Below are 26,526 nucleotides of genomic sequence, written 5' to 3'. Positions count from 1 at the left end.
TGAGGCAAAGGAGCAGGCCTGCCATCCAGCGCTACTTCCTCCTCAGAAACCCCCAAACCTGACAACTAGTCCCTCAGAGAAATGCCACCCGCCCTAAGAGTCTGTTTTCTGACTTTAAAGGTATTTTAAGAAATGGTATTCAGGCTTTAAAGGTATTTGAGAAAAGCTGTCAAATATAGTAAATTCAAGTTACTGTATCTTTTTCTAGGTGTTAAGATTTCATATCATACTACTTCAGAAGGGGGAAAAGGTAGGTAGATTCTGAGGAAGGACTCCCTCAAGCCTCTGACTTCTACATGTACACAAACTCTCACAAATAATAAAAACATTAAGATTAAGCACAATACATAAAGATTGGTGGCTCTTGACTATCATACCTTGGTATTGACTATTACCTTAAATTCTTGCTGGGCATGACTGTGTGCAGAGAAAAGAAAAACAGCTTTTAAAGTTCCACTCACCTCTCATTTCCCCTCTCCCATCCCAAGGGATGTATGGAACACAGGCACTGCAGAATAGGTTGTCACTTCTCCAGCGCCTATGTGCTACACCCAGCCTGACCACTCAGGAGGCTGTGGAAAGGGAAACCCAGCAAGAATGAAAGCTTCACCACGGGTGACATGCCCCCATCCCAGCACTGCAGGCAGAGGCAAGGCCAGCCTGGGCTACACAGTGAGTTCTAGGACAACCTGGGCTACATAATAAGAAATCCTGTGGGGGGGGGGGGAGGAAGGGAGGAAGGGAGGAAGGGAGGAAGGGAGGAAGGGAGGAAGGAAGGAAGGAAGGAAGGAAGAGAGGGAGGAAGAGAGGGAGGAAAGATGGGAGGAGAGAAGGAAGGAATGAAGGTAGGAGGAGGAAGGGAGGAAAGGTGGGAAGGAGGAAGGAAGGAAGAAAGGATGGTAGAGCAAGCAAGCAAGTTTCATTTTTGGAGAACATTCACACAACAAAAGGCATCAAGCAACCTTATGGGCCAGGGATCCCTTCTTTAGTATAAGCCAATCAGAGATGGAAGTCAAGGGGAAAAGGGGTCTGAATGACTCATCATGAGTATTTTACCTCAGCCTTCCCCTGGCCTCAGCTGGAGGATCAGGAGCAGCGAGCCCTGAGTCAGCCAGCCGAGGGCCTTATCCACTTCTTGGCCAGGTGGAAGCATGGGGTAGAGACGAAATCTCCTAAACAAGGATCAGAAGGGGGCTTCCTGCTCTGCCATCCTCCTGAAAAGGGAGAATTTGTGTTCCATTCCCTGGCATGGCCTGTAGCATGCCCTGTAACACACTGCACTTTGAAGCACACTGTTTCTAAACCCCCAAACTTGCACAAGATGCATTCTTCAGTGGCACTGCTGGAGAGAAAGAGAGGAGCTCTGCCAAGACCGCAAGCCCCCTGGGGTGACCAAATTCCAAACAAACAGAACTGTGTTGACATGTGGACCATGGTAGGGCCTGCACACTCTGAAGAAACGGCCAAGAACAGCCTCTGGTGATTGTTCTTAGACAATGTTATCTTTCTTCTGTATCTTCAACGGCTCAAGAGGAGAATGCATACTAAACAGAAGAGAAAAGTTACTTAACTGACACACGCAAAAAATTCCTTTCCCAACAGTGTTCACTCAAAGAAGGAATTTCACTCCAAGTGGGCACAGATGTAGCTTCAGATGGCCATGCAGATATATCCTCAGGTCTTACACACAGCTAAGGCAGTCTCATTCAATAACCCTTACCTTATCCTCAGCTCAATTTAGAGTTGCTCACTATGAATTTGCTTAGGAATTAAGGGTCTAAGGGCAAGACAGGTCCCCTCCCCCGTCCCCTGGTATGGGGAGAAGAGACCAATCATCCAACTCAGTGGCTATGGGAGAATGCTGGGAATAATGAGTATCTCTTCACCAGCCTCTCAAGTTCTGTGTTTTCAGCCACACTGGTCAAAAGGCCATTCTCTGTTCCTATTTGTCAGCAGAAAATAACCAACAATCACCACCGATTTGGACGTCTTCATCTCCTCTCACTTACAATCTTGAAAGAATTTGTATAACTGTGATGCTGAAAATAATGCGACTGTGCTGGGGACAGAATTCAATGGCAGAGTGGTAGCTTCAAGCCAGCCCTCAGCTATTGCTCTGCTGAACTTTCACAATTAGGAAAAAAAAAAAATATCCCAAGCTGGATCTGCTGGGTGACACATACCTTTAGTCCCAGCACTAAGAAGGCAGAAGTAAGCAGATTTCTACAAGTTTGAGGCTACCCTGCCTCAAATAAATAAATAAATAAATAAATAAATAAGTGGAAATCAAGGAATAAAAATTTAAAAACCAGCATTCCAGAAAGTAGAAAGACATATTGCAAATTTAAATCATGGGCCTGGGAGAGTCAGGGTGAAAACGCTTGGCTTCAAGATGGCATCCTGATACTTCGACCAAGTTAGCAGGGCAAGGCTAGAAGTCTATCATAATGGGGGTACTGATAAAGCACATGTCGCCCATGCCTGTCACTGGTCATCAGTCAACAGTGACTTTAGACTCTGCCCTGTGCTGACAGCTGATCTCTAACTTGGAATGACGACAAGACAAGGCTCACCTCTGAAAGCACCAGTTACTTAGTAGTTTTGCCAAATTCCTTTCGCTGATGTTTCATGCCCTCCACATACTCCTTCCATCCCTACAACATCATGAACTGATAAAGGCTTAATATATCCATCAAAAGGAAAAAAAAACAAAACTCTAAGCGCACTGGGGGAGGGAAGGAGAGACAGGAGCAGTATCTCCTAGAAAACTAGTACTATTGACAAAACCTTACAGAGGCTGGGAGCCAATGGGCATGAAAATTCTCTCACTCCTGAGACAGATACACTAATAAGGGTCAGGCTTAGGCAGCCCTGCTCTTGCGAATACAATCACCAACATAAAAGCATATTTTAAAAGCCAATATTCTAGCCAACGAGATCAGTCAGCAGCCCCACTCTGCTCAAGGGTGCCAGCTCCTCTGGCTGAAAGAAAGTTCATCCTCAGCCTCAAGGAAGGCGGAAGAGGACATGCAAGGTGATGTTCATTAACTGACCCTAACTTTAAAAAACCCAAAGACTGAACATTAAAACCCACAAAGGGGATTGTTTCTAGGATCAAACCAGTCAAAGTTAGCAAAATCAGCACAAGAGATACAGAGATGGCAAGCTAAGGTTAAACAGAAAAGCTAGAGAGTTCACTTTGAAAATCTAACTTTTGTTTATATACATAGGTACTGTCACGTCTTGTTATTATTTTTATCTTATATGTATGAGTGTTCATGTGTGCATGTGTGCTGTGTGCAGGTCTGGTGCTCTCAGATGCCAGAACAGGGCATCATGAGGCTCTGCCCCATCATTGTGACCTGTGATCAATTCGGTCCTGGATAGCTACAATACCAGGAAAGCATTCTGAGACATGATTTTGAAAAGCCCTCAACCAAAGTTATCGCTGGGCCAGGAGAGGAGGAGGGAGTCTTTCCCCCACTGGAGAGTGAGGAGAGCCTGCTGGCCTTCTCACAAGGGCTGAGCAAAGACCAGCAGGTTCATACGGACATGCCCCACACGACCCACCTACGCACTGAATTAGGGGTCCATTCATTCCACTTGATTTCGTTTCATCTTCAAAGACTTAACTGTTTGATTCAAATGACTCCAATTTCAAACTGAAAATTAAACATCTCACCCTCCACCTCCAGGTATGCTGGGGAAGAAGATAAAGAGAGCATGCCTGTGTACTGCCATCAACACACTGAGAGCCTAATTGGAACTCCCACTCATCAGCACATTCATACATTCATTCATTCATTCCCTCAGGAAACCAATTTTAAATCCTCACTGTGCAACAGCCACGCCCTAAAACACAGAGGATGCCCCAAAACACAGGCCTCATTCCCTCGGGGTCAGAAATGTGCACACACAATGTAATGTGTACAATACAAATGTACACATATATGCAAAGCAACTGCAATATCAGCCACATAAAGGACCAGCAGACTACTTCCTAACGTGGGGACAGAGGCGATGAGGACAATGAATTTACTATAAGGTACAGATATTCAAATAAATCATACTGTTATACTGTAAGCACAGGACAATTACAAGGCAAAGTAACTTTGAAAAAATAAAGTCACAACCCATAAAGAAGAAGAAGAAGAAGAAGAAGAAGAAGAAGAAGAAGAAGAAGAAGAAGAAGAAGAAAGAGTGATTGTCAGCAAACACAAAGACCTGGGTTAATATTCCCTTTCCAGGACAAAGAGAGCTCCCAGTACTAACATCTGATGCAGGAAGCCAGGTGGAGCCAGGTGTATGCTTCCCTGACAAGCTCCAGGTGTCGGGGTAAGGGAGCCCAGGGTCCCAGAGCCTGACCACCATCCTAGTAAGCCATGGAGCTCTTCAAGGGCACAAACTCCAGTCCTTACCTGGAACCTGCTAAAGCTCACTCCCTTAGGAGAGGGGGTTCCGCATTGTCTTTTCTAGATCATGCTAAGGAAGTTAGCCACAGTGAGATAGGCCTTCTGAGCAGATCTTCTCAGGGTACCCCTGGCCCAAGAATGAGTGGGCTCCTTCTCTAGACAGTCCAGAGCCAACAGCTTCCTGAGTCCAGTGATACAACAAGGGAAGGAGGTCCTGCTCAGATGGCTTATAACACCTGGGTTCTGCCTCTCCGGACAGACGCCTGCCATGGAATCAGTCTTGACCCTGCCCATCTACTCTTAATTGCTTTCCAAAGTGACTGCTCAGATCATTATCATAGCCTGTGTAGCTTCATAAAATCTACAAAGAGGAGAAAAAGAGAAAACTTTGCAGCGTCCAGAAATTACAGCTAAGAGGTCATCTGTGATGAAAGACCCAGAAGAAGCCAAAAGGCAAGCATGCAATTACACAGCCAGGTGCCTCTGGGCTCTGTCTGGGAAGGGCTCTCTGGCCACACCCCACCTAGCTGCAAAGTGCAATTTTGTTAATAAAGGGATCCTGTGGAATGTGGTCCCCCAGGGCTTGTCACACACAAAACCGCTTGTTTTGAAAAAGGATGAGTAATAACAGTCTTCACTCTCCAGGGGAAACAGGTGACAGTTCTGAGACCATTTTGCAGCACCAGTGGTCCAATTTTCCCTATATCCACATTCCAAGGCCCTTCCAACTCCAATCCACAAAGGCAGCCTCATGCTTTGATTACACCCGCCTCATTAAAAGCTGCACGCCCGGATCCCCTCCTCTGCCTTGCTTATGTTACCCTCAGCTGAAGGAGGGCAGGAAAACTCTTCAACAGAGAGATCTCTCTTGACCTGTAAATTTTGAGATTGCCATTCCCAGGAGAGGTTTTCCCCAAGATTAGTTTCAAAGCGCCCACAGTCAGGGTCCAGGGTGGGCAAACCCTCTGCTGCTTTGTAGGAGCAGCTCTTGGAGAAGGCTCCTATCTTTCTCAACCCTATTCAAAAAAAAAGAAAAAAGAAAAAAAGCCATTTACAATCCCTGTCACGTGTCTCAACACATCATGTCCATCTCTCTATTCTTGGGTCCTGGGAGGGTAATTGTATAAAGAAATGAATGACTAGATAAATGGCTGGAAATAACAACATGAGCAACATCCGGTCTTCCAGGAGTGCAGTTTCCTAGCTAGGAGACCTCGAAGGCACTGCACAGTGTAATTGTGAGTACAGAAAAGGGAAGAGACTCTGCAGTCCAGAGTGGGAGGCAGGGAGAAGGGCAGGGCAGCTCGGGCTAGGCGTGGGTGCTCGGGTACAGCGTCCTTGCTCCCTTCTTTACCTGTTGCCTGCTGGACAGTGGTAAATGGTGTTGTGGGAAGACAGGGAAAGGGGGCTGGGTGGGGGCAGGGTGGCTAGGAAGGCTGAGCATCTGTATCTGGGCTGTGCTTGGAGGGGTGGGCTGTAAGGAGACCAAGTCACCTTTAGGCTCTACTGAAGGAATGTATTCAGAATCAGCATCATTTAGCACTGAGCCAGAGTGAGGAGAGAGTGGGAGGGAAAGAAGGGAGAAGCAGGGAAGCAAAGAGGGCCACCTCGTCCCAGCTGAACATTACAATATCATCACGTTACAACATCATCTGTACCCTTGACTGCCAGAGCTCAAATATGAAGGACAAAGGCCTGGGATGGGCAAGAAATATGGACCCACACGTGAAGGTGGATGGGGCAGGGTCTGTACTGATAATTGTATCACAGCCATGGAAACATGATTCTTAAAACGGAGACTCATCCAGAGAACTCTCCCACGGGGCCTGAACCTCTGCTGAGTAATGATTTTTCCTTCTTAAGAGAAGAAAGGTTAACAGGGTGTATCCATTTTTCCAAATAGGGTCACACAGCCTTTTCTCAGACGTTATCTGCTCCGAGGAGGATTCCTGACATGCTCAGACTCCTACCCACCCCCACCCACCCAAAGGACATCTCCACAGAAGCTCTGCCTTTGTTTCAGCCCAGACACACAGCCAGCTGAGGCCCAGCATAGCTAATAGAGGCTGTAATTCAATTTCACCGTGTTCCTGCTCTAGAGCGGGGCCTGTAAGCCTTGGGTAGAAAGAAGGCTGCAGGAACAGGACACCTCTAAGTTATGTCCACACAAACCCTGAAGGGAAACACAGGCTCATGGCCCCGAGGACACAAGCAGCGGCTCACAGGTCTGAGGATGCTCTGGACACAAAGGATAAAGTTCATGTTGAAATCCACCTGCCAGGCTCCCATTTGGCCTCTTACTATGTATCTTCCAGGAAGTAAATCATTTCAGTCTGCACTGGTCCAAAGGAGGCAAGACCCCTAATTCTGACACATTTAAAAGAAACCCTCCACGGTATCTTCCTTCCTTTAGGCTGCTCACCTGCACTAGTGCTAGCTACTGGCTGGTACATTTCTATACGGTATGCTATGTAGATGTGGAACACTTTTTAAATAATTTTTATGTTTGTTGGCGTTTTGCCTGTATGTGTTTTGTCTATGTGCGGGTGTCAGATCCCCTAGAACTTGAGCTACAGATAGTTGTGAGCTGCCATGTGGATGCTGGGAATTGAACTCAGATCCCCTGGAAAAGCAGCCAGCGCTCTTAACCACTAAGCCATCTTCCCAGCCCCATGGAGCAGTTCTTTTAATGCAAGCCTTCCTGGGAATAAACCATTCAAATCATCCTACACTTAATGAATACTTAACTGCAGGCAGGGAGAACAGCAATTTACAAGGTGTCTTTGCCAGCCAGGCAGAGGGTCCCCTGCACCATCCAGTCTAGCATTATAAGAGATGGGTACATCACCAGGGTTTCTGTAGAAGGGGCTGGTAGCTTTGACACTGGCCTGTGGTGACCAACCCAGTAGGTAGAAGAGGTGAGAGCCCAGAGCTCTGGTGTCAGGGACAAGTATGTAGGCCCACGGTTCTGCATAGCTCTGTTCTGACACAATTTAAGATTCTCAGATGAACACTCATGCTCTGTTTGCCCAGTTACTAGCACAGCAGCTGGCTGACAGCTGTTCTGGGACCAGCTTCCCACATCATGATTTGTGCCTATTATCTGGCTCTCCAGCTACTCGGCCCCCAAAAGAGGGAAGGAGAAAACAGGAATCCTCATAATTAGCTCTTTCCAGATTCATGGAATATTTTTCTCTTTGGGGATAAAGTTTTTTCTTTTTTCTTTTTTCTTTTTCCTTTTAATGGGGTCTCATGCAGTTCACAAGGCATTACCTTCTACCTCAGCCTTCCCAGTGCTGGGATCACATGCATGCACTACCACATGGGGTTTATTTAGTGCTCAGAGGTCCAGGCCTTCCTGAATGCTAGCCAAGCACTATACCCACCAACTGAGCCACATCCTCAGCCTCCTTCCAATCTTCATCAAAGAGCCAGGAAGAAAGTACCAACACTACAATTCTCAAATGTCACCGACTGCAAGGAATGGCACAGCATCGCTCTGAGCCACTACACATCTCTTGAAGCATCACCGCAAGGACCTCTGCAGACACAGAATGACAACAGTCCTCTGCGGTAGAATTCTGTGATTGCAAACACTCCACTGTGACAGAAAGCAACAGTTTGGAAAAGAAGGAACGCAAAATACGAGCACATTTTCAGGTTCATTGTGAACTTCACATTTTGGGGACTTTCTGAAGATAATCTGTTTTTAATTATGTGTGTGTTTCTGCATGCACACGAGTACAGGTGTCCAGAGGTATTGGATTCCCCTGGAGCTGGAGTTACAGGTTATGAGCCACCTGGTGTGGGTGCTAAAACTACACTCAGTTCCTCTGCAAGGGCACTATACGCTCATAAGTGCTGGGCCACCTCTTCAGCCCCAACAATTTGGGCACAGTTTATATTTCCAAGAAAAAAAGAATGTTTCAGAAAAGAAAACATGACCAGATATTATTTTTACAATAGGTAGTAAGGTTTTTGTTCTATGAGCCTGGATATTTTTAAATCCCATATTATGTGTACATGCATAACAAGTAAAAGTTATAAAAAGCATTTGAAGGCAAGCTAGTTCAAAGTCCAAGCTAGTTCAAAGCCAGCTCAATGTCTATAAGCTAGACATTTAGGACACTATGAAAATCCGTGTGCACGCTGGAAGCTTGGAGAGAAGGCTCCAGCTGGGGACAGCTGTCTCCTCGTTCTCAGGGGCTACTTACTCGCTCTAAGGGAGAAGAGGCATCAGCTACGTCTAGAGGCACTCCCTTGAACAAGCACACCCAGAACACCTTCCACAGGAGGGTGCAGAGCCCCTCTCCTGGCAGATGGCAGGGAGAGGAAGTGTTAACTGTCAGGAAACCTCGAAGGACCACACACATGAAAGCGGTGGTAATGACCTCGGAGAACCTGACAGGCTCCAGTCCCGGAGAGTGCCAGCCCATCTGTTGTAAGGCTACAGTCTGTAGTTTCTTATACTCTGATTTTTTTTTTTTTTAAGACATGAGTATGTGTGTGGTGTGTGTCTGCGCGTGTGCATGTTTCCATGTGTGGGGATGCACCTGTGTGTGTGCACACATGTATACACTCGAGGTCAGAGACTGATGTCAGATACCTTTCAAGCTCACTTGCCACCTCACACGGTGAGGCAGGGTCTCTGTCACTTGAACTCAGAGCTCAACCGTTTGGCTAGTATAGCTAGCTCAGCTATTCCAGCAGCATCCAAGCACCCTGGTCTCATTTGTCCCTTGCCTTGTTCTCCCACGGCTGGAATTACAGACAGGCTGCTGCATCTACCTCCATCTTATATGGGTGCCGGCTGCAGATCCAAACTCTGGTCACCATGCTTTTGTGGCAAGTTCTTTACCCACTGAACCATCTCCCCATCTCTGAATTTGTCTTTTTTTTTAATCCATTTACCAAAAAGTTAATTATATTAAAAACCCCTCGCCACATCTTGCTACATAGCCCAAGCTGGCTTCAAACTCACAATTTTCCTGGCATAACCTCATGAATGATAGAATTATACACTTTGCCCCACCATACTCTTATGATGGAGAAGGAGGAGACAGCTGTCCCCAGTTGGAGCCTTCTCTCCAAGCTTCCAGTGTGCACATGGATTTTCATAGTGTCCTAAATGTCTAGCTTATAGACATTGAGCTGCCCTATAGACCAAAACACAGAAATTACCAACTAGCCAACCCCAAGCTCTGCCTTGCCTTTTCTCTAGAAACCTTAATAATGGCTTTGTTGTTGTCTTGTCCTTCCTATCTTCTGCTTCCTGATGGTCTAGTGTGCACTGGGCTAGCCAAATCAGCAAGTTCTGAGTTTAATTAGGAGATCCTGCCTTCCTTGAGTAAGGAAAGTGTGACCTCTCACCTCCATGATGCACCTGCACACTTAGGCACACACAGAGACAGAGAGACAGCGAGAGAGAGGTGAGAAGAGAGGAGAGAGATGGGAGAGAGAGAAAAATACTTAGTGCTTTACCAAAGGCCCTTCATGATGAAAGACTTCCATAAGCAGCAAAGATTTGTCTTTGAAAATTAAGGACATACACTACCCTAGAGCAATGCCTCGGGTCCCAAGGCGCAAGATAAGTTAAGGAAGATGGACAAGATCCTATTAGGGTTTCCCTAGGGATGTCTGTAATTTTTGACTCTAACTCAGGCACATCCTCTGGGAACATATGCCTGGATATGTCTATTTTCCCAACCAGCTGTCGTTGGGATGTGCCAGAGGCTTCCTGTCACCACGGATTCCTCCGAGGGCATGGATAAGCACATGTTCCAAGTCACAGAGTCACACAGAGATACGCACTCAAGTAAGGTCAAGCATTAGTGACTGCCAACAACAAATCAGAAAAGTGTTCAAGAAACAAATGAGCCCATAAATCAATTTAATCTTAGGAACTGTCTTCTCTCAGGATACATACAGCAAGGGAAGGGTGGGACTTACATGTCTATTATGGGAGCCATTTCTTTAAACAAGCCAAGCTGCAAAATAATGATAACATCCCGACAGCTGACTCAGTGCTTCGAGTCTGACCACACATGTGCCAGCAGAAGTGCTAACTGTCCTGTCTTGATTCTGCTGTTTACTACAAGTATGGCCAAGACTTACCCCAAAGTGGAGTGGCTTAAAATAAACATGATCTCACTGCCTCTGTGAGTCAGGAGCTGGTGTGCAGTTCTCCTCTGACCCAAACTGCCACCTTCCTCATCAGATCAGCTGTGCTCCTTGCAAAAGATCTCCACAGTGGAGATCTTGCGGACTGCTGACATTCCCTCAGAGAAGGAGGGGCCAGTACCCTCACCTGAGCATCTGGCCACTCCTCCCAGCCAGCTCCTTGTGATTCTGCTCTCATTTCACTAGGTCTTGGGACCTCTGGGAGGAGCCAGAATAAATAGGTTGGGGAAGACTGAGGAAGGCTAGGGGAGGTGCTCCATCTATACATCTGTATAAATACCATCCTGAGGAATTTAGTATCCTGGAGGAAACCATCATCCATGCCGGGTGCAAAGTCCTAAGTGTTCTGGGGTCACTTGCTTCACCCATGCTCTGTAAGTTGGCCCAATAAACTCGATGGTTCCCCAGGGAGAACTTAGTAAAATCAAATCTGGTTTGTGGTTGGGACCTTAAAGGATAGGGTAGCCATTGCCTCGTCTCCCACCCAATCCTACCCAGGGTAAAAATACCTGCAGCAGGAGTTCTCTGGAATCTGGGAGTATTCACTAAGTTCCACAGTTCTCTCTGGGGCTGAGTCACAGAAGGGCTAAGAAAGGCAGGAAGTCCCGCCTCTACACTGGCACTCTTGACTGTTGACAGAGGCCTTGATTTCTCACTATACAGGCCTTTCTTTGCTGTTGTTAAAACAGGGTCTCAAGTACGCCACGCAGACCTCAATCTCTAGATCTTCCTACTTGTTCCTCCCACGCACTGGAATTATAGGCATGTACCACTCTATCAGCCTCATTTAGGTCTCCTGAGTGTCCTTACAACATAGCAGCTGGCTTCCCAGCAAGCAATCTCAGAGATTAAGAAAGCCACCAGGCCTGGTATCACACGGCCAATGAAGTCACACATCGTCACATCCATTATAGTCTACACATTAGTAACTTGTATCTAAATCAAGCCCATGTGTAATGGCTAAGAGAATTAAGCTATGACACAAAAGGGGAGGGAACTGGAGATTTACAAAACCTGGTTTTTTTGATTTTGTTTTTTTTTTTTTTTTTTTTTTTCTAAGACAGGGTCTCTCCTATCTCAGGCTGAACTGAAATGCCCAAGGATAATCTTGACCTTCTGTTCCTCCTGCCGGGGTAACAGGCACATGCCACCATGCCCAGTTTACACAGTGATGGGAGATTGAACCCAGGGCTGCATGCAGGCTGGCCAAGCACTCCACAAGCTGAGCCCCATCCCCAGGCCTATAAACCTGTCCTGAGAGCACCAGGATGAGGTAGTTAGTGTCCTGGGAGAATGTAAAAAGTCAGGGTTTCCAAATTGACAAATTTTGCAATTGTTAGTAGCTACATGAAAAGTTTCAAGGAATATTTTTTTAAAAAAACTTTTACTGCCTGAGTTTGATAAATGTTTTTTTGTTTTGTTGTTTTTTTTTTTTTGTTTGTTTGTTTTGGTTTGGTTGGTTTTATTTTTTTTTTTTTTGAATTTCACAAATTCTGAGCTCAAGAAAATAAAAAGGGGAAAAAAAGGTTTACCGTGTGCACTTTTCTGTTTTGTCAAGGAGCTGTTCCTTTTTGTATTTATGTCTCTGACACCTCATTCGTGACAGCTGTTTTTGTTAGTTCTGGAATACTCGTATCTTACTGTCTTTATGCAGGGAGGGGAGGGGGGGTGTCAACAGCTCAATAGGAAACTATCACAGATAGCGCTAGGCTCAGTAAATATTTTGAGATCAATTAGGAGCCATTTAGTTAAACACTGTATTCGGGAGATAATCACTCAGGCAGTGGGGCCGCTTCGTAAACACTCTGTTTCTGTTTCATAAGACAGAATTTGAAAATTGGCCTCATTCAAGCTTTGTTTTCGTTGGCAGTACTGGGTAGTCACTCACCAATTATTCAAATTCTCTCTCACTCTCACGCGCGCGCGCGCGCACACACACACACACACACACACATTTTGGTCACTTTGTTGTGATTCTCAAAGTTTAGTTAGCCGCACTGCATCTGGCTGTTGGTCTGTGCGGAAGATGTTGTGACCAAACCACGAGGCTGAAGAGCACCTAGCCCTGGGCGGCTCCCACCCCCACCCCCATTCTCGCTCTGCGCTTGCCTGGATTGTCTCTGTTCCTAACCGTGTAAACTACGAATAGAGGAGTCTCACCGTGCAGAGGAACCTGCAGCGGGATCTGCCTTCTCCGCATAGGAAGGGGCTCTTCTCCCGGCTCTCCTCGTGCCCTGTGGCCTGCTCTTCAGGGTCGAATTGTCTACCATGAAGGGCAGAGCCCACAAGGGAGCCGCTCACCAGGTATCACGCAACACAGCAGACCAAGGAGAACCCATCAGGAGACACTCGGGCCCTTGTGCCGGCGTGGGCTGCTTACCTTCCTGCCAGCCACCAGACCGCTTACCACACCTGACCTGCAGAGGATGGACTTCAAAGGCAGCCATAGCTTAACCTCTGACCTACCGGGACATCATCTTACCTGGCAAAAGGGGGATTTGCGGGAATTATCAAGTAAGGACCCTGAATGGGTAAGAGCATCCTATGTCCATATGCATAGGGGACCACACTGGCCTTTCCCGTGGTCAAGGGGATATGTGAATCAGAAGAGAAGGCACAGGAGATGTGAAGATGGAGGAGGGGATGCTGGGGGGAGAATGCAGGTGGGTCTAGAACCTAGAAGAGTCAAACAGTTCAATTCTCTCCTGGCATCTCTGGAAGGAACAGGGTCCTGACTAACACCCTAATTCTAGCCCTCAGAGACCCATATTAGATGTCTGTGTTGGTACTATAGTTTATGGTTATCTGTCACAGCAGAGAGAGAAAACTGACAGAGGTGACTGTGTTTTCTAAGCATGCCCCTTTCAGGCTCTTGTGTTGAAGGCTTGGTCCCCAGTCTATGGCACAGGAGGTGACAGAACAATAAGGTTGTAGAGCCCAGTGAAGGATGTGGGGTCACTGAAAGAGTACCCTTGAAGAGAATGTTGGGACCTTAACTCTGCCTCTGTGTCTTTTTGCCTCCAGATGCCACAAAGTAAACAAGTCATTTATCTTGGCCCAGTGCTCCCACCACAATGTGCTATGCCACCAAAGGCACACAGTCAACAGAGCCAAGCAACCACGAATTAAAACCTCTGCAACTATGAAACATAATGAAGCTGCCACCTGGGAAGCTGATCCTGGGGAGCTGATTTCTCAGGTCATTTTCTTACAGTAATGGGGAGCTGCTTAACACACTGCCATCAAGGCTTTCATCCTTTCTAATAAGTGGGATTATAGAGCCTGGACCTCATCTCGGGACCACAGGGCATCCCTCCCCGAGGCACCACTAGATAAAGCTTTGACTCCTGGACTCCAGGCTCTGTACAGAAAATTAACACACACACACGGTGAATGAGCTCTGTGTGGGCTGAACTTGCTTGTTGGCCTTGTTTTACATATTTGCTTCTAGAACTCTGACATCTCTCTTCTTAGAAATAAAAATAAAATGTGTTATGGGAAGATGGCTCATCTGGTAAAATGCTTGCTGTGCACATGTGAGGACCTTAGTTTGATCCCAAGTTAGGCCAAGCATAGTGGCACATATGGTCCCACTGCTGGCACAGACAGGAGGGGCCTGAGGCCTGCGGGCCAGTTGGCCTAAGCTAAAAACAGTGAATCCAGGTCCCGGGGAAGAGATCCTATCTCAAAAGACTAAGGTAACCTGGGCGGGTGAGACAGCTCAGGGTGTAAAAGTGCTTACAGGGCAAGCCAGCCAATCTCAGTTAGATTTTTGGATCCAGCAAGGGGACAGAAGACAGTCAACTCTAGAAAGCTGTCATCTGACCTCTACAAGGAGCCATGATATGCGCGTGTGCACATTCAAAAAAAAGAAAGAAAGAAAAGAAACAAGAACAAAAATGTAATTTAAATTGGGCAAATGCCCTGAGGGACAACACTTGAGGTAACCTGCTATCTCCCACGCACACACCACACATGTGCATATGAACCCCCGCCCCAGACACACACACATGAATAAGAAAGAAATAGAAATTAGGTAATTTAAATTGCATCCTAAGTTGTCGTGTAATCAGCAGACACTGACGGTCTAGACAGGGACCCAGGCATCCACTCACATCTGCCGCATCAGGGAACCCCAGGAACCCCACCCACCCGGGGCTGACTGGTTCTTCCTCTGCTCCAGTGCTGAAATCAGCTGAGCCGCTCTCCAGACTTCTGAGTCACCCTCCCCACCGCAGGCCCTGCGGCTACAGCAGCAGTTGGATGACAAAGGATGGGAGGCTCAAGCCAGTGCTAGGAATTCCTCCCTCCACCGGGTCACTTTCTCCTTCACATCTGTCCCTCCATATAACTGCACTTGTCTCTTGGGAGCCACACAGCTGGCCAAAGACACAGGGCCAAATGCAGTGCCTGGATATAGTACTTGCTCCGCTACACAGCAGGAGATACTTAAGTGATTGTCTCTGCTCTGAAAAGGGAAGGTATTGTTACCACAGAAATAGTTCCATGAAACACAACATATGGGTGAGACAGCTTCTGTCCTGACTACTATGCTGTCTTACTAATAAGACCATGCCAAAGCCCAGAGGCTTGTCGTCAACAGGGGTTGTTAGGGTGGAGCCTATTTGGACCGCCCACTTCTTTGTTCTATCAACATCTGGCAAGAAACAGCTCTTGCAGAGGGAGGTCAAGGCAACCCCAGAAGAAAAGAGAAACCCTTATTTCTAACAGCCTTGCTTTCCATTTGCTTCAAAGACCAGGCCCACCAGAGCCACCCAGGAGAACAATCCAGAGAAGAGAGCATCGCTTTTAAAGGAAACGGCATGAATAAGCAAGGACAACTTGGGCTAGAAATAGTTCTGGTCTATTCTAAGGAGACTAGTACAAGGATGGACCAGACAGAGCACAGAGAACAGCAAGGCAGGAAGCAGCCTGCTGAGGGTTAGTCAAGTCAGCAAGGCTCATCCCCAGGGAATGTTATCATTCCTGTTAAATATGGGCTCTGTCACAGAGGCCTGCTGAATGGCAGCACAGTATGACAACGCCTTGGAGAAATATGCTTCCAGTAAATGTTACGGAGCAGCAAAGGCACAGCAAGCATTCATAGGAGTGTCTCTGCAAGCCAGAATGGAGGGAGGAAAAATGGGCCACACTAAGAGGCAGCCAGGCCTCTGTGAGCAAGGGCAGAAGCTTCCACAAGCATTACCTTTCCTCTCAGAAACCTGAGCAGGACTGTGCGAACATCTCCCAGAAGGGAAGACCACCAAACCTTGGGGGAAAGGTGCTTGCAGGACCTTGTAAGTCTAGGAGGCTGAAGCACAAGACCAGAAAAAGCTTCTTGGCCACAGGTCTGCTGGCTAGATAGCTTGGCAGGAAGGGACAGGGGAGATGGCTCCGTGGGTAGTTGTTGAGAGAACATGACGATCTGATGTAACCCCAACACCCACTTAGAAGTCCATCACTGTGGTATGTTTCTACAACCCAATATCAGAGGTTGCATCTGCACACACATGTAATAATACACATACATACATGCATGCACGCATGTACACATGCAGACAGTAACACACAGGCTTTAAAACACACACATCCAGTAATATAAACAACAAAACTTTGCTAAACAGTTTTAGACTTTTCACATTTCATTTTCAAAATAAATTTTAAATTGTTTCTGTATTACTAACTTTCTATGCTAGTTACTTAGAATTCTCATGGTTGGAGACATACATTTTATATTTTGTCAGGGTTTGTTTGTTTTTAGAGAGACAGGATCTCATTATGTAGCCCTGGAACTCACTATATAGACCCATGTTTCTCAAGACAGGGTTTCTATGTGTGTAGCCTTGGCTGTCCTGGATTTGTAGACCATGCTGGCCTCAAACTCACAGAAATCCTCCTGCCTCTGCCTCCCTGAGTGCTAGGTTTAAAGGCTTGCACCACCACAGCTGGCTAACTCTTATATTTTTAATGGGAAATTTTTAAAACTAACCTTCTGACCCTGACATTCTACAGACATCTCAGTATATTAAAAAAGCATTTCAAAGAAGCTAACTGCAGTATCAAACAAAGAAAAGAAATATGGAGGTAGAAAAGATACCCAGGAGGACAGATATGGCAGCACACACCTTTAATCCCAGCATTTGAAGGCAGAGGCAAGAGGATCTCTGTGAGTTCAGGGCCAGCCTGGTATACACTGTTTTAAAACAACGAAAGAAGCTAGCCAGGAATGAGAGAATGGATGATTGTGAAAATATTTAATGGCATAAAAAAACAATACACACTGATAGAAATGTGTTCGGGAAATCAATGTCTAAGACTTCAATGTTCCAACTTCATCACAAAGTAACATTATTTATAAAAACGCTTCCCTAGACACAAAGGCTTACGGAGGCGCCATATAACTTAGTCTTGATGTCAGCTAAAGCAAACGGCATTGAGAGCATTCATAACCAGGCATGAAACCTCTGCAAGGAAGGACAAAACCTGCAACTTCCAATCCATTCAATTTCTTAGAATCATAGCTTTCTTGTTTGCTTGGTTTGGTTGGGTTTTTCTTGGGTTGTAAATGGAGAGAAACTTCTATCGTAGGGTCCCCAGCTAGCTGGAGTGAAGATGCTTTGGGGGTGCTTAGTCATGGCACCTCTGTGACCCCAGAGAACCTCTTCCGTGAAGAACCCTGGTCCTGCTGTTGGGTTTGTAAATGGGGAAGAAAAGCGAACGTCGGGCTTTGCACAGACAAGAAACAAAAACAGCGAAGTATGGCACTCACACAGCGCTACAGGCAGTGGGAAGCGGCAGTTGCCATAACACACAGGGCTCTGCACAAGCGGGGGAGGAGGGTGCTACAGGTCCGCAGAAGGGAAGCCGAAATTAGGAAAAGCTTCATTAGGACAGACAGTCATGCGGGATAGAGAGAAGGGGTGCTTCCTGAGCCTTTAGTTCCTGTCAGAGGTATACTCTACATAGCAGAGGCAGTGTGGTGTGCTCTGAAGAGAGAGCTCCTTTAGGCTTGTCAGTTCTCATCAGATCCAGGACACGAACAGGGGTTCTTGTTCTCATAGGTTTCCAGAGGAAGGAAGTTCCATACAGGTGACATGGCCTACGTACTGGGATATGACGTGCTAGAAGTCAATTTTAATCCAAGGTTGCCTTGAGTCTGGACAGTAGAGATTGAGAAGCAGACCTTGCTTGCAGCTATAGGTGGGAGAGGGACAACTCAGCTCTATAAAGCTGCAAGGTGACAGCACACTTTCTTATCAGCTCTCTAGGGAAAGCTGCAGGGCCATCTCTCACTTCTAGGAGAAAGAGGCAGACAGAGGACCTGTGACCCTAAGGAGAACAAGCTGGGTCTCCGCCTTGACAAGTGAAACACTGCCATCTTAAAAACATCCCTCCCCGACAGGCAAGGATTTACTGAAGACTCTTCCATAATTCCTTTGAATTTTGTACACCGTCTTTTTAAAGTAAAAAGAGCCTGGCATGGTGACTGTAATCTGTATTTGGGAAAACAGAAGCAGGGGAAACATGAGTTCAAGATCTGCTTGGGCTATGAAGCAAGTTCAAGACCAGCTGAGGCAACTTCAGCAAGACCAAGTGTCAAAAGGGAAAGGAAGGCTTAGAGTATAGCTCAGTGGTAGGGTAGAGCGCTTCCCTAGGTTCACTTATGCAAGAAGGAAAAGAGGGAAGGAAGAAAGGAAATGAAGAGTGGAGAGGGGAGGGGAAGGGAAAGGAAGGAAGGGAAGGAAGGAGAGCCATGTACAACAAGGGGAGCCAGTGGCCAGTCTGGCAATATTAACACTTGCTTTAATCAAAGGCCCAAAGGCTGACAATGCTGATCCTGACCAAAAACCACCAGCGAAAAAGCACCCTCTCTTTATGAGCCCTTTTCAACCTTCATTTTTTTTTTATTTTATTTTATTTTTCTACTCAGAATATCAACAGGTTGTAAATTACTTTTGAAACTTTGGAAAGTCAGAAGACTTTTTTTTTTTTTTTTTAAGAAATACAAACAGCACCTGTGTTATAGGAAAGAATGTACTTTTGGTCCAGCTCTTCCAGTCCACCTGTTCCTTGCCATTACCTCACATAACCTAAGACCCTGGAGAGGCCTGCATGCCTCAAGTCACAAAAGCCTAGGAACACCTGCTGTGCGATTTCATACACAGACTTGTCATACAGGAGACAACATGACCACCGTTCCAACCCACGGGCCTTCCTGCTCCTCGTGTGGACACTGTTCCTTTGTTCCTCTCCTAGCAGGCTAGAGTTAGGGACACAAATGGAAGGAAGGATGTTATTTTACTGGGTTCAGACAACAAATGTTTACTGTGCTTACAGTCTAGGGCTAGGCCCCAATCTCAGGGACAAGCGAAGCCTCATCCGTCCCAGCATCATCCCTGTCCTGCCCCAGAGGGCTCACTGCATAAAGACAAAGCACTTGGCTTCAGCGGCATGAAACGTAAAACAAACTCGGAGGAAACCAGGCAGCCACATGGAGGACCCTGCAGCCAGTCCTTGAAGGATGTGAGGCCAGAATAAACACAGAGAAGGCAAAGAACCTGTATCTACCACTACTTTCAGGGCAAAATCACTTCTCCATTTCATGCTAAAGAAACAGTCTACTGGCCATCTGGAGACTATGTGAGAAACAGAAGTACAAGGAGGCAACCAGGACAAGACCCAGGGGAGGAGGAAAGTCACTACACTGAAAAGCTTGGCTTTGACCCTGGCTCTCACTAGCATAGAGCCTTTATTCCTGATAGAAAAGCAAAGCTGACTCTGGACCTAAAAGGACAAAAGGGGACTACTGTTTAAATGCAATTGTCACAGCAGGCATCTGACACCCCCACAGAGCGTTATAAGCACCTGCTTAGTTAGCAGAAGAGCCTACAAGCGCATGGTTCCAACCTGTCAGCGCCTGCAGTCTGAAAGCTGGTGTGCACACTTCCTGTGGATAACTGGCTAAATGAATAAACTCAATTCTGCAAATGTCTTGGCCCAACCCTGAGCTACACAGGTTCACGAAGTTAAAAATTGACAAATCAAATTGAAAACTTAAAATCCATTAAAATGTCAGGTCTGTGTATCTGACATAGAACAGACAAAATAAACCTGAGTTCAGCAAAGCTGTTTGGAGATTATCTTTGACACAGAAGCACAAGAGTGTCAATAAATTCTTTCTTTAGGACACAGTGAACCCACCCCTGGCCCTTCACCTCCTATCTCCCCAATACGATCCATCAAGGACTAAGTTACAACTATAGATCCCTGAGCCACCAGCACCTACCACCTCTAAGGCTGGCAGAGGCAGTAAAAGATACCCACCCCAAAATTTACTTTTTTCTTTCCTGTTTATGTCTTCCTATTAGACAGCTATTTCTTCTGAGTTGAAAGAGCCATTCTCCCCACCCCCACACCAAAAAAGAGGAAGGCCCTAAGACTGGGAAAGTAAAGGCAACTTGCAAGGCTCAGGGAGATCCTGAAAGTTACATGATTCACACGGTTCCTCTATAAAAACAGCAAGCAATTGCTCTGGAGGAGGGACTCTCCAGGCAACCAAGTTATAAGGAGGTCGGCCAAAGAGTTCCAGGGAGACAATTTCATGGGATGTCACCTATACTGGAGAGAGCTTATTGGAGATGCAGCTGCCTTTGAGTAACCCATGCTCGTGTCAGTACTCCTAATAAACTCACTAGCCCACTAAGCTAGATGTAGGTGGAATCACTTTTTTTGGTCTGTGCCCTTCCTGGAGTGAACAGGCATACATTAAAATGGTCTTCCTGGAATGGTGAGACATGCTGAATATATGAGGAAGTAAAATACAAATGAGTAGTAAATAACAAGCAACCAACTATCCGCTGTCTATAAAAGGTTTCTTATGCCTCCTCCCTCCTTCTCCACACCAATCCCTTCCAACACACCAACACCAGGCAGGAGAAAAAGGAGGTTAGTGGAGAGTGGGGGCGGAGTTCTCTTTAGCTACTTCCTGCTGAGTAGGGTCGTCATATTACTTAGGGAAAGTACAATCTTCACTTCAGCATATCTCCAACTTCTTCTCACCCAACGGTATCAACGGCAGCCAGGAACAGAAGGGGGGAGCACCAGCAGCTGCCTTCTTTCTTGGAGCTCCCCTTTCTCTCTGGGCCCTGGCATTTATTCCCTCTCCAGAGTTGTCAGATTTAAACTATCTACAGCTTGCAAAGTGCCCCTCTCAGAGCCCACACAAGGCAAATAGTTTGCTGCAGTGGACAATCTGAATCAGTCCCATATCCTACCTGCAATCAAAACAGAACCATGTTTACATCCACAACAGTGCCTTGGGCAAAATTTCAGGACGCACTCATCACATGGACTCAAAGACTTCCCTTTAAGCTCCTACTGCCACATCTGCCTCCTGTCGCCCCTCAAACCTTCACTCTGCCTGCTCCAATGTATCCAAGCCCTATTAATGGCTTTGAATGTGGCCTCTAACAGCCTGCTTGAAGGTGCAGCGGAAGGCCAGCTGAGCCGCCTGCTCTTCCAAACAGAAGAACACAGCTGTTTTAAGAGACACTAACAGCATGCCCACTGCACAGACGTCGGGAGGGTTTCAAGGCATGGATCTGAGCAGCATGACAGATATAAAAGAAAGGATCCAGATACTAAAACCACAACCTACAACACCTGCAATGAGGTACGAGCACCCAGACATGAAAGACAAGATAAAGTTCTCCCAGGCATTCAGCAAATTTACGCACGCACACACACACACACACACACGCACACGCACACGCACACGCACACACACACATCAGGGAGTTCACTAAGTCATACTCAATGATAAATGCTTGTACGGAGAACTTCAAAGCAATATGTTTGCATGTAAAGTGTCATGGCATTATTTCTCCAAGTATGGTCTATAAACCATCAGCATCAGCCACTCCTGGAACACGTCAGCCGAGCTGACTCTCAGGCCTCACCCAGGCCTGCCACAGCAGGATCTTCTGTCTATTTTCATTATTAATACATAGTAATTGACCAGTTGGTGATGGCACACTCCTTTAATCCCAGCACTTGGAAGGCAAAGGTAGATGGATCTCTGTAAGTTCGAGACCAGCCTGGTCTACAAAGTGAAGGCAGCAAAGGCTACACAGAGAGAGCCTGTCTGGAAAAATAAACCCATCCGGAGAGTCCTCAGAACCCAGACGTCTACTCAGCTAGAGCTATGAGAGTTGACTTTGGGGTGTTTATGTGATCTCTTCCTTCTTGTTCGACTGAGTTCCGTGACAGCAGGTCAACTCTGAATGGCTGGCGTGTACTCATTAAGTGTCAGGTGAACGGACGGTCTACCCAATGACGGATAGAAGGAGGCATCTACCTTGTGGCAAGTACAAGCAAAGACTTGATAAGAATAGAGCGAGGGGGAGACAGACAGACAGACAGACAGATAGGCGTGAACACTTGGGTGGGGAAAGAGGTGGCAGCCTGAATGAGCCTGAGTGAGGAGAATGGGGTGGATGAGGAGGCATGTGCATGCACCAGGGAAAAGGTCGCTAGGGAGGCCATGGCACCTGCATCTGCCACCATGTGGACTGTCCTCCTGTAGGCCAGAAGCAGTAGCCAGGGAGAAAAGGGAGGGCAGTGACAGGATGATAAAGATGGTATATGTGGCTCTGGCGGTGGCTGGTGGTAGAGGTGAAGCGGTCACACGTAGAGTCTCAGCAGCCATCTCCAAGGCTTTTGGAGCTGGGCATGAGAGAGCTTGGCTCTAGCAGGCACCTCTGAAGTTTTGACATTGCAACACAATGTTATAATCTACAAAGTCTTAGCCTGGAGTATCATGTGATATAGTATCAAAATATATATATAGATATTCATATATGTATACACATAGATGGTAGATAGATAGACTGCTGGATGGATGGATGGATAGATAGATAGATAGATAGATAGATAGATAGAGGTAAGTAGGTAGAGATAGATAGCACCAAAAAAGTCATAATATTTTAAGTAATTTTATGATTTATATTGGGCCAAATTCATAGTTACCACAGGGCACATGGCAGCTGAAGGTTAATTGTACCTTCAGAAAATGAGTCCATCAACCAGGCCTGGCTGAGCTTTTTAAACTGCTGCCCACAATCTCCCCAGGCTCATGAAATAGAAACATGGACATTACTCACAGTCTTCAACAAGCTGATCCAAGAACTTAGGGACATCCAAGCACCAGAGAGACCTTGATTCCAGTCCAGATGTTACCCTGCAGCAGTGCCCTGGCCAAAAAAAAAAAAAAAAAAAAAAAAAACCAACAAAACACAAATGTCAGTGCAGAGACCTCAGTAAGAAATGTATTAGTTAGGCAGGTGTGGTGGTACACACCTTAACTCCCAACACTCAGGCGGCAGAGGCAGGCAGATCTCTATGAGTTCTAGGTCAGCTTGGTCTACAAAGTGAGTTCCAGGACAGCCAGAGCTACACAAAGAAACCCTGTTGCAAAAAAATAGACAAACAAAAGGTATTAGTTACTTACTCACTGCTTTGACAAAACACTTGACAAAAACAACCTAAGAAAGAAAAGGCTTATTCTGGTTCATTTTTCAAGAGTACAGTTAATCGGAGTGAGGGCATGGCATGGCAAGTCAGCAGGAGTGTGCCATATCATCCTACCAGAAAGCCGAGAGAGGTGAATACTGGTGCTTTGCTCGGGACTCCAGCCCATGGAACAATGTCATCCACATTTACTGGTCTCTGCACCTCAGTTAACCCACTCTAGAAACTCTCTCACAGACAAGTCCAGAGGCTTGTTTCCATGGCGACGTTAAATACCATCAAATTGACAATAAAGCTGAACTATCACAGCAGGGGAGCAACATTCTCACAACAGTGAGGACTCCTGATTGGATTTCGGATTGTGAAGAGAAAGGAGAGCCATTCCTGGTCTCAGGACACACAGTACAGCCTTGGAGCTGCAAACTCCACCCCCATCTTCAGCCTGAGAAAGAGACTCCAGATCCCTGCAGCAGACCAAGCACAGCCTCTCAGAGCCCAGACTAGGGGTACAGAGATCCTTGGACACTAGCAGCTACATATGCTCTGTTCTGAGATGAGGCCCAGCTCAGAAAGCAGACAGTCCTTGCCTAAAATCATCAGCATGAAATCAGAAACCACAACAGGCAGCTGCCTTCCTAATAAAACTAAACAAGTATTATTCTTTTTTTTTTTTTTTCCTCAAGACAGGGTTTCTCTGTGTAGTCTTGGCTGTCCTGGACTCACTTTGTAGACCAGGCTAGCCTTGAACACACAGTAATCCACCTGCCTCTGCCTCCCAAGTGCTAGGATTAAAGGCATGCGCCACCATGCCTGGCACAACTATTATTCTTGTTCTGTCTAGCTCTAGAAAGGGGAGGAGACAAAGTAGGCTGCAGTTCCAAAATCTTAACCATTTCTCTCTATTTCATATTCTCTCTCTCTCTCAAACATTCAGCAAGAAATCTAAAGACTTAAAAACCAAATGCAAGTCTTTGAGATGCAGAAAGCACAGAAAAAGAGTAAACATTCCTTCCATCTCTGCACTTCGGGTTGGCACACCTGAGAGAAACTGAGTCTGAGATGCTCTCCCACAGGCTGATGTTTCATTCTTGGTCCTCGGCTGCTAGTGCTACTTTGGGAAGCTGTGGAACCTAACAGAGGTTGAGGATAGCTCAATGAAGTCAACAGAGGCTAGATTTTGAAGGGTAGGGCTGGTCTCTAACTCTGATCCATCATGAAGTGGGGAAGCCATGACACATGCTTCTGCCACCACGATGAGTTCCTCACCATCACAGGTTGCAACCGTCGAAAGCTGTGAGCCACAAGAAAGCTTTCCCCCCTGAAGGAGCTTCTGTCAAGTACTGTGGTCACCAAGACCAGAAACCATCCCAGGAAACACTCGGGGACCATCGAAATCAGAAGAGCCTAAAAGATGGCAGGCTGACTCCTGTCCCGTTTCACCTTGATCAAATGAAATGGACAATCAAATCAAAATGCTTGTTCTGTAGGAAATGAGGCTTCTGATTATGGTCTGGGCTCTTAAATTAAATTATTAATTATATGTTGAAATATAATCCACTAAATAGTTGCCTCTCCCCCTGGGTTTCACCTGCAGCTGGTTCTGACTAATCGCAGCCTCTTGAAGCTCATGTCTAACCTGTGGGTGCCTAACAGCTCACCTGTGAAACAGGGAGTGCCTGCAGGGGAAGCCCAAGGCATTCTGCTGATACAAAATTCGGCTCCCTTACATTCTTAAGCAGAGCTGAATAAACTTCACGAGAAGTTGGCCTCCACTAAGTATAATGGTTTGCCTACTTTGAGGAAGCAGGGTTCCAGTCTTTACCAATCTGAGTAGCTCCTCTCTTTGGTGATCCTTATTAAGTTGGTATCACACAGTTATGGTATGCCAGCTGTATTCTGTTTGTGAAGTCAGTTCCAGCCTCCCTCCCCACCCCAACGGCCACACACACACTCTCTCTCTCTAAATGGGAATTTGGATCTGTTTCTCCAAATATCCATTACTTTTTTTATAAGGCAAAGTTAAGGTTTCTTTTGCATAAGGCAGAATTCAGACAGTGAGGTCATTTGTTTGGAAACTACAGCAATCATTCCAACCCCCCTCCCCCATTTTCACATTCTAGTTACTCTGGATCATGAGCATGAAATGGAGATTTCAGAGAAAAATGCAAAGGTTTCTTGGGTCACCCACAGCAAAGTCAAGGCCTCCACACTGGGATACCCAGGCACATGGCTAACTGATCACTTACCAACCAATAGTTAGACAACTGTGAACCCACAAAGCTAATGAAGACACAGGCAAACCAAATACATGGCTAGAAATGGTCAACAGTCTCTAGACCCATCTAAAGAAACACATAAAACCCTCCTGCAATGTCCACAATGTTCCTTATCCTTAAGGGGAAAAAGGGACCAGAAGTAGGTCCTCTGAAAATACGATGGACCTTTACACCTGAAAGAAAAACAGAGTCAATTGTACATCATCAAAGTGTCGAGAGACAATGAGCCCAAATCCTCTGTTCCCAGTGTAAGGACCCCCTGTATTACCATATTCCAGAAGTCCTGTCCTATAATTCTCTCAACTACCTCAAGTCCGCTGCAAGTGAAGCCATGAACGGAGACTTGATCTGTGAAGGGATCACATGATCAGAGAAGGCTGGATTCTTGCAGCAGGCGCAGTGGGCAGTGTGGCTCTCCACGTACTCAGGCTTACCCAGGACTACTGGAGGCCTCGTCAAAAGCTTCAGCACAGACCTCCTTACAAAGCCAGGGTGGCGCTCAGCACTCGAATTTCCAAGATTGACAGTAATAGTAATAAATAAAAGCACATAAAATACGCACAGTTCTAACAAGAGACAGCAAGTGGAGCACAATGGGAAAGGAGGTAGTGCGGAACTGGGAGGAGGAGAGGGCGGAGAAACAGTAATCAGGATATATGATATAAGAAAAAAATTATTTTCAATAAAAAGAAGAAAGTAAAAATAAATAAATAAAAGAATACACATAGCAATCGTGTTCTTGTGTGAGAACTAAAAAAATTACTAAATATTTGTGTGAAGATGCCATATTTTAGTGAATTCTAAACATTATTGTGTTTATTTTTTTCTAAAAGGGTTTGTTTCCCTTTTTCTTATGTGCACGGAGGCAGGCATATATGCAAATACAGGAAGGCGTGAACCACCAGATATGGGTGCTTGGACAGCAACTTGGGTCCTCTGGAAGATCAGAACCATCGCTCCAGCGCTATGATTTTGTTTTCTTAAAATTCTAGTCTCAGCTCATATTTCATTCAAAAGTTAAGAGTGTTTTTCCAATAATAGTCTGGATATGCATGTTAATTTTTATGATACTGTTTCTTTATATCTAAGGTATAAGATTACTTTCCTGCAATTCACGAAGCACAACTATC

At 46.1% G+C, this 26,526-nt stretch overlaps 1 protein-coding gene across 4 annotated transcripts in view; it reads right to left on the bottom strand.

The window, feature by feature from the left end:
* The window catches only part of Tln2 (talin 2), a 401,812-nt gene that overhangs the window by 307,702 nt on the left and 67,584 nt on the right, over positions 1–26,526 (bottom strand). For 2 of the 4 annotated variants that reach the window (XM_021638296.2, XM_021638297.2), the window contains exon 2: positions 22,754–22,843. The exons of the other annotated variants lie outside the window; for them this stretch is intronic. The gene's annotated coding sequence lies outside the window, so the exon portion shown is untranslated. The remainder of the gene's footprint in view (positions 1–22,753; positions 22,844–26,526) is intronic. 4 annotated transcript variants of the gene reach the window in all.

The sequence above is a fragment of the Meriones unguiculatus genome, chromosome 6 (assembly GCF_030254825.1).
Source record: "Meriones unguiculatus strain TT.TT164.6M chromosome 6, Bangor_MerUng_6.1, whole genome shotgun sequence".
Lineage (NCBI taxonomy): Eukaryota > Metazoa > Chordata > Mammalia > Rodentia > Muridae > Meriones > Meriones unguiculatus.
Note: the sequence above shows the minus strand (reverse complement) of the source record. Positions and strands in the feature narration are given on the sequence as shown.